We start from the raw sequence: 12856 nt of genomic DNA on the forward strand, positions 1-12856 counted from the left end.
TTTGTCAAATCCACAGAATGTACAACACCAAGAATGAATCCTAAGATATGAGGTAAACTGTGGACTTTGATTATGATGTGTCAGTGTAGGTTCATTGATTGTAACAAATGTATCACTCTTTCGTTGGGGCATACTGACAATGAGGGAGGCTATGTATGTGTGGGGACATGGGGTATATAGGAAATCTCTGCACCTTCCCCTCAATTTTGCTGTGTACATAAAGTTGCTCTAAAAAAATCTTTATAAAATGGTAGAAACGGCAAGTTATAAAAATTGTATACCAACAGATCTCTCAATACAATTATGAAGCTAGTTAAACCTTGCAACCACTGGATCTCAGACAATAAACCTGTAAGTAACCTGAATTGGAGTTTTCCCAAAGCATTTCAAAAGAAGTTAAAATCACAAGCCAAGCAATTACTTAAAATGTTCCCCTCAAATAATAATGTCTGAAAAATCTCTCTTGGAGACAAAAAAAATAGCCAAAATACATCTTGGAATAAATATGCATCTGTACCTATGACAGCTGATGTAATTATCATCAACCTCATGCTCTGAGGCAAATATATTCCCATTAAACACGGCATCCGAGTTTTCAGACATCAATGATATTTTAAAAGAGAAATAAGATCAAAGAAATGATAGTGAATAACAGGTATACTGTGTGCAAGTCACTTGTTCAGCCATGTAACATTCATAAATCTCTAATCCTCATTTCAACCTATCAGGTAGGTGATGATATCTCCATTTTATTAAAATGTAACTGAAGCTCAAAGAGGAAAGTTATTCAAGGTTGTCCATTATTTAAGTGGCAAGGCCATGATTTCAACCAAAATCTGGCCAAATTCCAAAAACTCTGTTTTTACTAAAACAAGCCCCCATGCTGTCACATTGTCATATCTCTCATCCTTCCCTCCCACACACTAATTAAATCTCAAATCCTAGACAGGTTATGTTCTCTCCTTTGTTTTTTTAGCAGGTTCCATGGGCTAATCCCTTCTTCCCTTTCTTCCGTTTCCTCTTGAAGCTGCTGTCCCCCATTCTATCTTTGGATTCACTTCTCTCATAGAAAAACTTCTAAGACTAAGCTGTAGTACTCCAGTTCTATTTCTTTGATATCCACATGAAAACGAGCAAATAGTATAAAGATTAGAAATTTATGTGGGCAATTCTATCTGACATACCTATTAGGTTCCTGCAAAAATGCATGCATTGTTCCTCACCAAACTTATACAGAACAATCCTTTAAAATGTTAGGGTTTGGTAAACTACCAATGGGAATGTTTTTGTAAAGACAGTTTTATTGGAATATAGTCACCCCTAAGAATCACCTAAAGACCGGCTGAACAGAACTCCCTATAACTAAAGATATAAAGAAGAGGCTATGTTAAGACTGGAAGAAGGGGTGGAGAAGTGAAACAGGCTGGTCCCACACCCATGTGTGGCAGTTGAGAATCAGGAGGGATATCTAGCTGTGGAAGTCCCCATTGAGGCTCACAGGTTACCAGACTCATAATGGGCTCCCCAACCTGGAGTACCAGTGCTGCTAAGAGGAACACCCACAAGATCTGCCTATGAAAACCAGCAGGGAGTCCAGTCCATTCAACTGAGGTAGAGGGCTGTTGTAGAGCCAGGTGTACCCTTAAAGGGCCTGAGCACAAACACACTCACTCACAAATACTCCACTAAGCTCCAGAGAAGGGAGAGCAGTTCAAAAAGCTCCAGAGACATATGGGGAAAAACTGAATTGTCTGGCTTCAGGGTGAGGCCTGGAGGAGCAGCTGTCTTGTGAACAATGGCAGGCACCATTGTTCCTTTGTTGAGTCCTTCCCCCACACAATCAGTAGGCAAATGCGGGCACCACATCTGAGTCTCTATTAACTTAACACCACTCTCACCTTACCTCACTCTGAGACCTTACCCCATCAAACTCATACACTGGCCAAACCTCTTTCAACAGCTGTTCTTCATAAGCCAATAGAGAGTCCCATGCTGCAGACTTTCTTAAAATCTCTCACAGATCCACAAACCTCAAAGAAAACAACTGGCCTCAGTGTGTCCTGTACCTCCTGCTAAGCAGCCCCACACCTGGCACTACTGGAAGCTGGCCTCAGTTCACAGCTTAGCCTCTCTCAGGAACCTCCGAGTTCAGCACAGGCAACTAAAACTGGAGATCACTTTGTAACTCCTACCAGGTGGCCCTGGGCTGGACACAGGTAGCGGCTGACCTTGGTCTACACCAATGCCTCTCCAATATACCAACTTCAGACCACATCAGAGCACTACCCAACTAGCACCACAAATGACACACCCAAAGGGTGCACTCGGCATGTACCAGAGCCCCTCTAAAATGAATCCCACTCTGTGGGGTCAGCACCTGCACAACAGCTTGTCTGCTGTAGCCACAGAGAGTCCTCACAGCCAGTCAGCCTAAGGGTATATCCCATCCACTGACATGCCAACACAACCTATACAAGGGACACCCTTAAGCACCCAGCCCAGGTAAATAGGGAGATTGAGACACTGGGCCTCACAGGACATCTACTATCAAAGGCCATTCTGACAAGACTGAGAGATGTAGCAGGTCTACCTAATACACAGAAACAAACACAGGGAGGCAGCCAAAATGAGAGACAAAGAAACATTTCGCAAATAAAAGAATAGGACAAAACTCCAGAAGAACTAAACAAAATGGAGGCAAACAATCGACCAAATGTAGAGTTCGGAACATTGGTTATTAGGATACCCAATGAACTTAGGGAAAGAGGTGATGAATATGGTGAGGACTTCAACAAAGAAATAGGAAACATAAAATGTGTATGTATATATATATATATGTATATATATATATACACATACACACACACACACACATACATACATATGCATACACATATGTATATACATTTACGTGTGTGTGTGTGTGTGTGTATCAATAAATAAAAAGAACCGGTCAGAAATGAAAAATACAATATCTGAAATGAAGAGTACATTAGATGAAATCAACAGATTAGATGAAGCAAAGGACTGAATCTGCGATTTGGCGTACTTGGTAGCAGAAAATACCTAATCAAAACAGCAAAAGGAAAAAAAATTCTAAAAATGAGGATAGTTTAGGGACCACTGGGACATCAAATGTAACAATATTCATGCCATGGGGTAAATAGAAGGAGAAGAGAGAAAGCAAGGGATTGAAAATCTATTTACGAAATAATGAATGAAAACTCCCCTAATCTGGTGAGGGAAATAGACATACAAGTACAGGAAGGAGAGAGAGTACCAAAAAAGATGAACCCAAAGAGTCCCACGCCAAGACACAACCTAATTACAATGCTGAAGTTTAAAAACAAAGAAAGAATCTTAAAAGCAACAAGAGAAAAGCAATTAGTTACCTACAAGGGAGCTCTGATAAAAGACTGTCAGATAATTTCTCAACAGAAACTCCGCAGGCCAGAAGGGATTGGCAATAAAATATTCAAAGTGATGAGAAGTAAGGACCTGCAACCAAGATTACTCTACTAAGCAAGGATATCATTTAGATATCTAAATAAAGATGAAGAGCTTCCCCGACAAGAAAAAACTAAGTTCATCACCACCCAATCAGTATTATAAAAACTGTTAAAAGGACTTAAGAAAAAAAAAATTAAAAATATGAATAAGAATATATCAAAGGAAAAAATTTTCACTGACAAAGTCAAACATAATAAAAGCAGATCCACCAACACTAAAGCTACTACAGATGTGAAAAAGCAAAATTAGAGGAAGATCGGGTGTAATTACAACAGTGAAATAAGGGATACACACACACACACACAAAAGTAAAAAATAATAACAAAAACATAAACCATAGAGGGGGTTAGTAAAAAATGGTAGTGATTTTAGAATGTGTTTCAATTTAAAAGACCATTAACTTAAAATAACTGCTATAAACATAGCTTGGTATATAGAAAATACAAGGTAACCAAAAACCAAAAATCTATAAGAAATATACAGGAAATAAAGAGAAAGGAATCCAAACAACACTACAGAAAGTCAGCAACATACAAGAGTAAGAAATAAACAGAGAAGAATTACAAAAACAATCAGAAAACAATAAAATGTCAATAACTACATACCTATCAATAATTACTTTAGTTTACGGCCATGCCACCCTGAACAAGCCCGATCCCGTCTAATCTCGGAAGCTAAGCAGGGTCGGGCCTGGTTAGTACTTGGATGGGAGACCACCTAAGACCAGGTGCTGTAGGCGTAAAAAATAAAAATAAAAGATTGTGAGCTGACATGGTCCTTGCAATCTGTGAGGTCAACCAAGGGTTGCCTAGCCTAAAAAAATAAAATAAAATAAATTTAAAAAATAAAATAAATAAATACTTTAAATGTAAATTGATTAAATGCTCCAATCAAAAAATGAATGGATAAAGATGTGGTACATATATACGATGGAATATTACTTGGCCATAAAAAAATAAAATTTTATCATTTGCAAGAACATAGATGAACCTATTTATAGGGTATTATGCTAAAAGAAATGTCAGAGAAAGACAAACACCATATGATTTCACTCATATGTGGAATCTAAAGACCAAAATAAACAAATTTATAGATACAGAGAATAAACTAATAGTTGTCAGATGGGAGGGGGGTTGGGAGCTAGGTAAAAAAGAGGAAAGTATTAAGAAGTACAAATCTGCTATTACAATATAGTCACAGGGATATAAAGTACACCTAGGCGAATATAGTCAATAATCCTGTAATAATGGTGTATGGTATGAGATCGGTACTAGACATATCAGGGGAATCACTTTGTAAGTTATATAAATGTCTAACCACTATGCTGTACACCTGAAACTAATATAATATTGAATGTCAACTATAATAGAAAAATTTTTTAATTTTAAGAATAAAGTCAATGTAATTAGTATATCATGTTACTATAAAAAAAAAAGGAATGATCATCTCAATAGACACAAAAATTATCTGAAAAACTAAACTAACTAGGTATAGAAGGGAACTTTCTCAACCTGAAAGGCCATTGATCAACATCATAGCTAAATCATAGTTAATGGTGAAAAACTGGATGTTTTCCCCCTAAGATCAGGAACAAGACAACAATGCTTGTTCACTATACTTATCTTCGACACTGCACTGGAAGCTCTCACTAGGGCAAAAAGGAAAGAAAAAAATAAATAAAAAGCATCCAGATTATAAAAGATGTATAAAACTATCTGTATTAGCTACTGACATAATCATGCATATAGAAAATCCTAAGGGATTCACAATAGAACAATTAGAAGTATAAAAAATGAGTTCAGCAAGGTTGCAACATACAAGATCGATATACAAAAATCAACTGTATTTCTATAAACTTGTAATAAGCAATCCAAGAATGTAATTCAGAAAACAATTTCATGTATAATAACATCAAAAAAGAATAAAATACTTGGGAATAAATTGAACAAACATAGTGAAACACTTGTACACTGAAAACTACGAAACATTGTTGAAAAAGATGAAAGACAACCTAAATTAATGGACAGCCATCACCTCCAGTTTGGAAACCTGAATGCTGTTACAACAGCAACACTGCCCAAAGTGACCTACATATTCAACACGATCCCCATCAAATTCCCAGCTGTCTTTTTGCAGAATACTGTAAACAGGGGTCCCCAACCGCTAGGCTGAGGACTGGTACTGGTTTGTGGGCTGTTAGGAACCTGGCCGCACAGTAGGAGGGGAGTGTGGGCCGGCAGGCAAGCAAGTGAAGCTTCATCTGTATCTACAACCGCTCCCTAGCGCTAGCATCACCACCTAAGCATTACCTCAAATCATCAGACGTTAGATTCTCATAGGAGAGCCAGTCCCTGGTGCCAAAAAGATTGGAAACCGCTGCAAAGGATCTACAAGAGCCAAAATGATCTTGAAAAAGAACAAAGCTGAAGGATGTGTTTTTCCAATTTCAAAGCTATAATAATTAATTACTACAGAGATAGAGTAATTAAGACTTTGTGGTACTTTGTCATAAAGATAGACAAATACATCAAGAGAAAGAAATGAAGAGCCCAGAAATAAACCATCACATTGATGGTCAAATTTTCATCTAGGGTGTCAAGACCATTCAATGGGGAAAAGAATACCTTTTTCCATAAATGGTACTGAGAGAACTGGTTTAGGCAATGGTTACACTAAGATTATGAAAGCAAAAGCACCAGCAACCAAAGAATTAATAGATGAAACAGACTTCTTCAAAATTAAAAATGTTTGTGCTTCAAAACATATAATCAAGACTGTAAAAGGTAAACTCACAAAATGGAGAAAACATTTGTAAATCATATCTAATAATGGATTATATCTAGAGGATGTAAGAAATTCTTAAAGTAGAAACAATCCAAATGTCTATCAACCTACAAAAGAATAAAATATTTTTTGATACAATGGATACTGTCATTAAAATGACATAAAGCAAAAGTGACAACAGCAAAATGGCAAAATATTAACTCCCCAGGCTATTTCCCGCAGATACTCCAAATTAACAATATATGCCTCCAAATACCTTAACAGGTACTCTAGAAACCAGTTAAGAAGTTGCAGTACCCCAGGCAAAGTGCAAAGCCAAAAACAACTGCAATGAAATGAGTTAAAAGAACCAATTCACTTTATCTGAGATTGTCACTCCCAAAGCAAGCATAGCGGAGCTCCCACCCCCATGGCTCCAGGGAGAGGGGAGGGAGGCAGCACATGTGTCCGACCCGACTGGAAGCACTAACAGAACCTGAATAGTTTGGATCACTGGAGAATGCTGAAAACAGAGACAGTAGGCAGCATGCTATGAAACCAGAGTGTCTGCATTGAAGCAGATAGAAGCCAACACAGCTTGGTAAGTAAGATCAGAAGGCAATGAACTCATGGCTTCTCTCTACAAAGGGAGGGGAAGAGTGGACAAGCATGTGGCAATCCAGATTTTCGAAGAACTCCTCAAGGGACTAATATCTGTCTCACCTGCTTCTAGGAATTGATGGAGAGTGAGCATGCTTTGAACACCTGGAGTACACTGATAATGAGAGTATGGAATCTTGTTGTACCACTGAACCTGTAGTACTGTAAAAAGACACTAGAGGGAGCAAAAGATTAAAAGCTCCTGAAAAAGAAATGGGCAAACCTCTCTAATAAGGAAATTATACACTCAGGCCCAGAAAAGGCCATCCTCCAAAAAAGGTTCCAGTGGTCCCCAGAATTTCTAGAGGAGATGATTGGTGAGTCTCCCCCTGTTTGAAGCCAGTCCATAAAAACTGGGAGAAGTGGTTGTTTATTCAATGCATAAAACTCAGCCAAAAAAAAAAAAAAAAAATCACCAAGTATGTTGAAGCAACAGGAAAACATGGCCCAATCAAAGAATCTAAATAAACTTCCAGAAATCAACCATAAAGTAACAGAGATCTATGAATAATCAGACAAAAAACTCAAATAATTGTCCTAAAGATTGATGATCTACAAGAGAACACAGATATATGTAAAAGAAATCAGAAAAACAGTAACATGAACAAATGAGAATATCGACAGAGTTAGAAACTATAAAAAAGTACCAAATTCTGGAGCTAAATATAGTAACTGAGTGAAAAATTCACTAGAGATTCAACAGCCAACTTAATCAAGCATAGGATGGAATCAAGTCATTTGAAATTACCAAGTCAGAGGAACGAAAAGAAAAAAGTGAAGAAAAGTGAAGCATAAGGAGCTTATGGACTTTATCAAGTGGAACAATATATACATTATGGAAGTTCTAAAAGGAGGAGAGAAAGAAAGGGACAGGGAAATTATTTGAATAAATAATGGCCAAAAACTTCCAAAATCTGAAGCAGGAAATGGACATTCAAATTCAGAAGCTCAAGATCCCAACCAGGATGAACTCGAAGAGGCCCACACAAAGATACATTATAATCAAACTGTAAAAAGACAAAGCTGAAGAGAAAAATCTTAAAAGCAGTGAAAAAATATAACAGTCAAAGACAAAGGAGCTCACACTAGATTATGACCAGATTTCTCAGCAGAAACCTTATACTCTATAAGGGAGTAAAACGATATAGTCAAAGTGCTAAAATAAACTGCCAACCAAGAATACTGTATCTGGCAAAACTGTCCTTCAAAAATGAAGGCGAAACAGACTTTCTAAAACAAAAGCTGAGTTCATAACCACTAGACCTGGCTTACAAGAAGTGCTGCAGGGAATCCTGCAACTTGAGGACTTTAAGACAGTGACATCAAAGCATGTAAAAATATAAAAATAGATGATAAAGGTAAATATATAGACAAATATAATACTGTAATGGTGATACACAAAGCACTTTTAAAGCTGGAAACAGAATTTAAAAGAATAAAAAATAACTATAAAACTATGTGAATGAATATACAATGTGTAAAGATGTTATCTGCAACATCAATAACGAAATAAGAGTGAAGAGTTTTTGCATACTGCTGAAGTTACATTGTTAGAAGATTAAAATACATTGTTATGTTTTATGTAAACTCCACAGTAATCACAAAGAAAATGCCTACAGAAGATATATAAAATGAGAAATAAATCAAAGAATATCAACACAAAAAAAGACAAAGGAGGCTGCAAGCGAGGAAAAGGACAAATCAGCTGCAAGACAGAAACAATTAACAAAATGACAACTGAGTCCTTTCTTCTCAAAAATTACTTTACATGTAAATGGATTAAACTCAACCAAAAGACAGCAGGCTGAATGGATTAAAAAACAAGATGCAAGTATATCCTCTCTACAAGTTATACCACCTTAGATGTAAAGACATATGTAGACTGACACTGGAAGGATATAAAAAGATATTACAAATGAGAGCAGAGGTGGCCTTACTAGACAAAATGGACCTGAGTCGAAACTAATGTAAGACATAAATAAGATTATATAATGATAAAAGGGTCAATTCCCTAGGAAGATAAATAATTTTGAACACATTTTAGAAGATAACAATTATAAATATAAATACACATAACATCAGATAATTGAAATACATGAAGCAAACACTGACAGAAATGACAGTGAAACAGTAGTATATTATATACCCAGCTTTCAATAATGAATGATTAGAACTACCATGTAGAAAATTAATATGAAAACAGAGAATTTGAACATCACTATAGACCAACTGATCTTAGATGACATGTATAGAATACACATTCTTTCCGAGCACACACAGACTATTCTCCAGGGTAATCACAGGATAGACCACAAAACAAGTCTTAACAAATTTAAGACTGAAATCATACCAGTATCTTTTCCAATAACAATGGAATAAACTATAAATGAACAGCAGTTGGAAAACTGGAAAATTCAAAATATGTAGAAATTAACTCATTCTTGAACCAATGTGTTAGGGGGAAAAAAATCTCCCTAAAATTAGAAAATATCTTGAAATAAATGAAAATGAAAACACAATATGCCAAAACTTATCAGATACTAAAGCACTAAAAAGAAAGTTTATAGCAGGAAGTGCCTACATTAAGAAAAAAAAGATCCCACATCAACAGCCTAACTTTACACCTTTGAGAATAAGAAAAAAGAATAACCTAAACTCAGAGTTAGCAGAAGGAAGGAATAAGTATTAAAATAGAGATAAACAAAATAGAGAATTTTAAAAAGTATCAACAAAACTAAGAGTTGTTTTTTGAAAAAAAAATCAAAACTGACATTAATCTTAGCTAGATTAACAATGACAAAAAGATACAAATAACTAAAACCACAAATGAAAAACATTTCAAGGAGTGACATCAGAAACATGGCAAAGTGAGAGACGTCCCCAGATCTTTCTCCTTGAAACAATAAGCTAAACATCTAAAACTAAAAAAATAAAAAATAAAAAAGCTCTACCCAAACTGCACACCAACATGTCTGGCCGTGAGATCTGCACATATGAGCTACCACAGGTCAGGATCCCAGAAGTAGGGCAGTAAGTGGGAGAAACAAAGAAGCTGCCTCTCTCAGCTGAAGCCCCCTGCAGGAAAGAGGGGCAGGGGAGAAGGTACAATGAGTTCCCTGAACAGCCCTGCCTGGAAAAGTGGTGAGCTCCATGCAGCTGGTGGCAGTGCCCAAGCATCAGGGCAGAAAGCAGAGAAGTGGGGATAGCAGAGCAGCAGGGATGGCAGAGAAACAACAGTTGATTATTACAAGCCTTGGACTTGAGGCTAAGCCACAGTACTCATCCCCTAAACCAGAGGGCCCCTTCCCCCATACCCTCCAAGACCAGAACACCGTGGAGCCCCAGGGGAATCTGAGCAAACGCTACTGAAACTGTTGCTACCACTGACAGGGACTGAGACTGAGGGTGGTGAGCGTGACTGAATATTTATTTTTTTAAAAAGACACTATTAAGACTTTATATAAAGCAGGGCTACAAGAGGCTTAGACAACACCTACTGAAAACCAAAAGAAAAACGCCATCTTAGCAACAGGCTAAAGGGAAACCTTTATATAATAAATCTTTTGGGGGGAAGGGGAAAGAGAGGAGAAGAATATACTTCCATTAATGCCTAGGCAGAGAAATAGTCCATTAAACACCATGAACAACCAAGGTGACAAGGTAGCTCAGAAAGAAAGATAAAAATCTCCAAAAAATAAGCTTACAGACATAGAAATGCGACTTAAATGACAGAGAATTCAGGATGGTACTACTGAAAAAACTCAATTAGATGTGAAACAATTCATATCAACAATTTAAGGAACTGAAAAAACACCTAGATGGGCAGAATGAGTTCTTTAGCAAGAAGACTGAAACTCTCAAAAAGAACCAAATAGAACTTCTGGAGATTAAGAATACACTACAAGAGATAAAAACTGAAATAGCAAACTTGGGAAATACAGTTGACCAAATGGAGGAAAGGATCGGTGATATCGAAGACAGAAATCTAGAAATAAATCAGAAGGAAGAAGAGAGAAACCGAAGAATGAAAAATAATGAAAGAAATACAAGAACTAGCTGATGCCATCAGGAGAGGAAACATAAGCATAATGGGCATTCTCGAAGAGGAGGAAAAGGAGCAGAGATTAGAAAGCATTTTGAGACGAATGGTGGACGAGAATTTCTCAAATCTAAGGAATGAGCTGGAACTTGGAATTCAAGAAGTCAACTGAACATCCAATTATCTCAACCCAAAAAGGCCTTCACCAAGACACATTGTATTAAAATTATCAAATATTGACGACAAAGAAAGAATTCTCAGGGCAGCCAAGGAAAAGATGGTAACCTAAAAGGAAAACCCATTAGATTATCATCAGACTTCTCAGTACAAACTGTACAAGCCAGAAAGGAGTGGAATCAAATATTAAAACTATTAAATGAAAGGAAGTACCAGCCTAGAATAATGTATCCAGCTAAGCTCTCCTTTAGATATGAAGGAGAAATAAAGACCTTTCCAGACATACAAAACTTGAGGGAATTCTCCACTAAGAGGTCTGCATTACAGGAAATATTGAAAGGTAGTCAGCTCACCTAAAACAAAATAACCAAAAAATAAATAAATAAATAAATAAAATAAAAATAAAAAATACGTAATTAGGAGTAAGGTGACTAGCAGGCAGATAGAAGCAGAAAAGTGCAACCCTTACTAAGAACAGGGCATTATAAGCTTAAACAACAAGAGATTTGCTATAGCAAGATGGTACTGAACGTTTAGCATACATGGAGACAAACTGAGACAACAATGACTGAAAAGGAGAGGATTCAGGGATTCAAATTCGCAAAGGGGAAAGGATATAAGGCACGTGGAGAAGAAAATAGACTACTGTATATATATAACTATCCTTTACATATTTGTAATGGTAACTGCACACCAAAGATTCAGAACTGAAGTATAAAACATAAAAAGAAAGGACCAGAGGGAAAATGCACAACCCCTCCCCCCCAAAAAAAACAGACACACAAGGACAAGGAAGCAATGGAAACACCGAGCTACCTGAAAGCAAAGGATAAAATGGCTATAAGAAAACCTCATATTTCAATAATCACCCTAAATGTAAATGGACTGAACTCATCAATGAAAAGAGTTGCAGATTGGATCAAAAAACAAAACCCAACTATATGCTGCCTCCAGGAGACACATTTCAGTTCCAAAGACAAATATAGACTCAAAGTGAAAGGGTGGAAAATGATATTTCAAGCACATGGCATTAGGAGAAAGCGGGTGTAGCATATTAATATTGGACAAAATAAACTTCAAAATAAAAAAGGTAAAGAAATATATGGAGGGTCACTTCACAATGATAAAGGGAATCCTGCACCAAGAAGACATAACACTTATTAATATCTATGCTCCCAATCAGAGAGCCCAGAAATATGTAAAGCAATTACTAACAGAACAAAAGGGAAAAACATACCAAAACACTATTGTAGTAGGGGACCTAAATATCCCACTGGCGGATATGGACAGATCATCGAAACAGATAATCAATAAGGAAATAACATCCTTAAATGATACATTAAACCAAATGGACATAGCTGACATTTACAGAACCTTCCATCCCAAAACAGCTGTTTTACACATCCTTCTATAGTGCATATGGAACATTCTCAAGGACTGACCACATACTGGGCCACAGAGATAGCCTCAACAAATATAAGAGGGTTGAAATCATACCAACCATATTCTCTGATCATAATGCTCTGAAACTAGAGATCAACTGCAAAAAGAAAGCGGGAAGAATCACAAATACATGGAGATTAAACAACATGCTACCGAAGAATAACTAGGTCAGGGAAGAAATAAAAAGAGAGATCAAGAGATACATAGAAACAAATAATAATAATAGCACAACATATCAAAACTTTTGGGACATGTCAAAAGCAG

The 12856-nt window shown here is 36.7% G+C and overlaps 1 protein-coding gene and 1 pseudogene across 7 annotated transcripts in view; one reads left to right on the top strand and one right to left on the bottom strand.

Annotated features, from left to right (window-relative positions):
• Positions 1-12856, bottom strand: part of NSD1 (nuclear receptor binding SET domain protein 1) — a 138336-nt gene that overhangs the window by 51974 nt on the left and 73506 nt on the right. The window lies entirely within an intron of this gene.
• On the top strand, positions 4134-4249 carry LOC111741221 (annotated as a pseudogene).

The sequence above is a fragment of the Pteropus vampyrus genome, unplaced genomic scaffold (genome assembly GCF_000151845.1).
Source record: "Pteropus vampyrus isolate Shadow unplaced genomic scaffold, Pvam_2.0 Scaffold74, whole genome shotgun sequence".
Taxonomy (NCBI): Eukaryota; Metazoa; Chordata; class Mammalia; order Chiroptera; family Pteropodidae; genus Pteropus; species Pteropus vampyrus.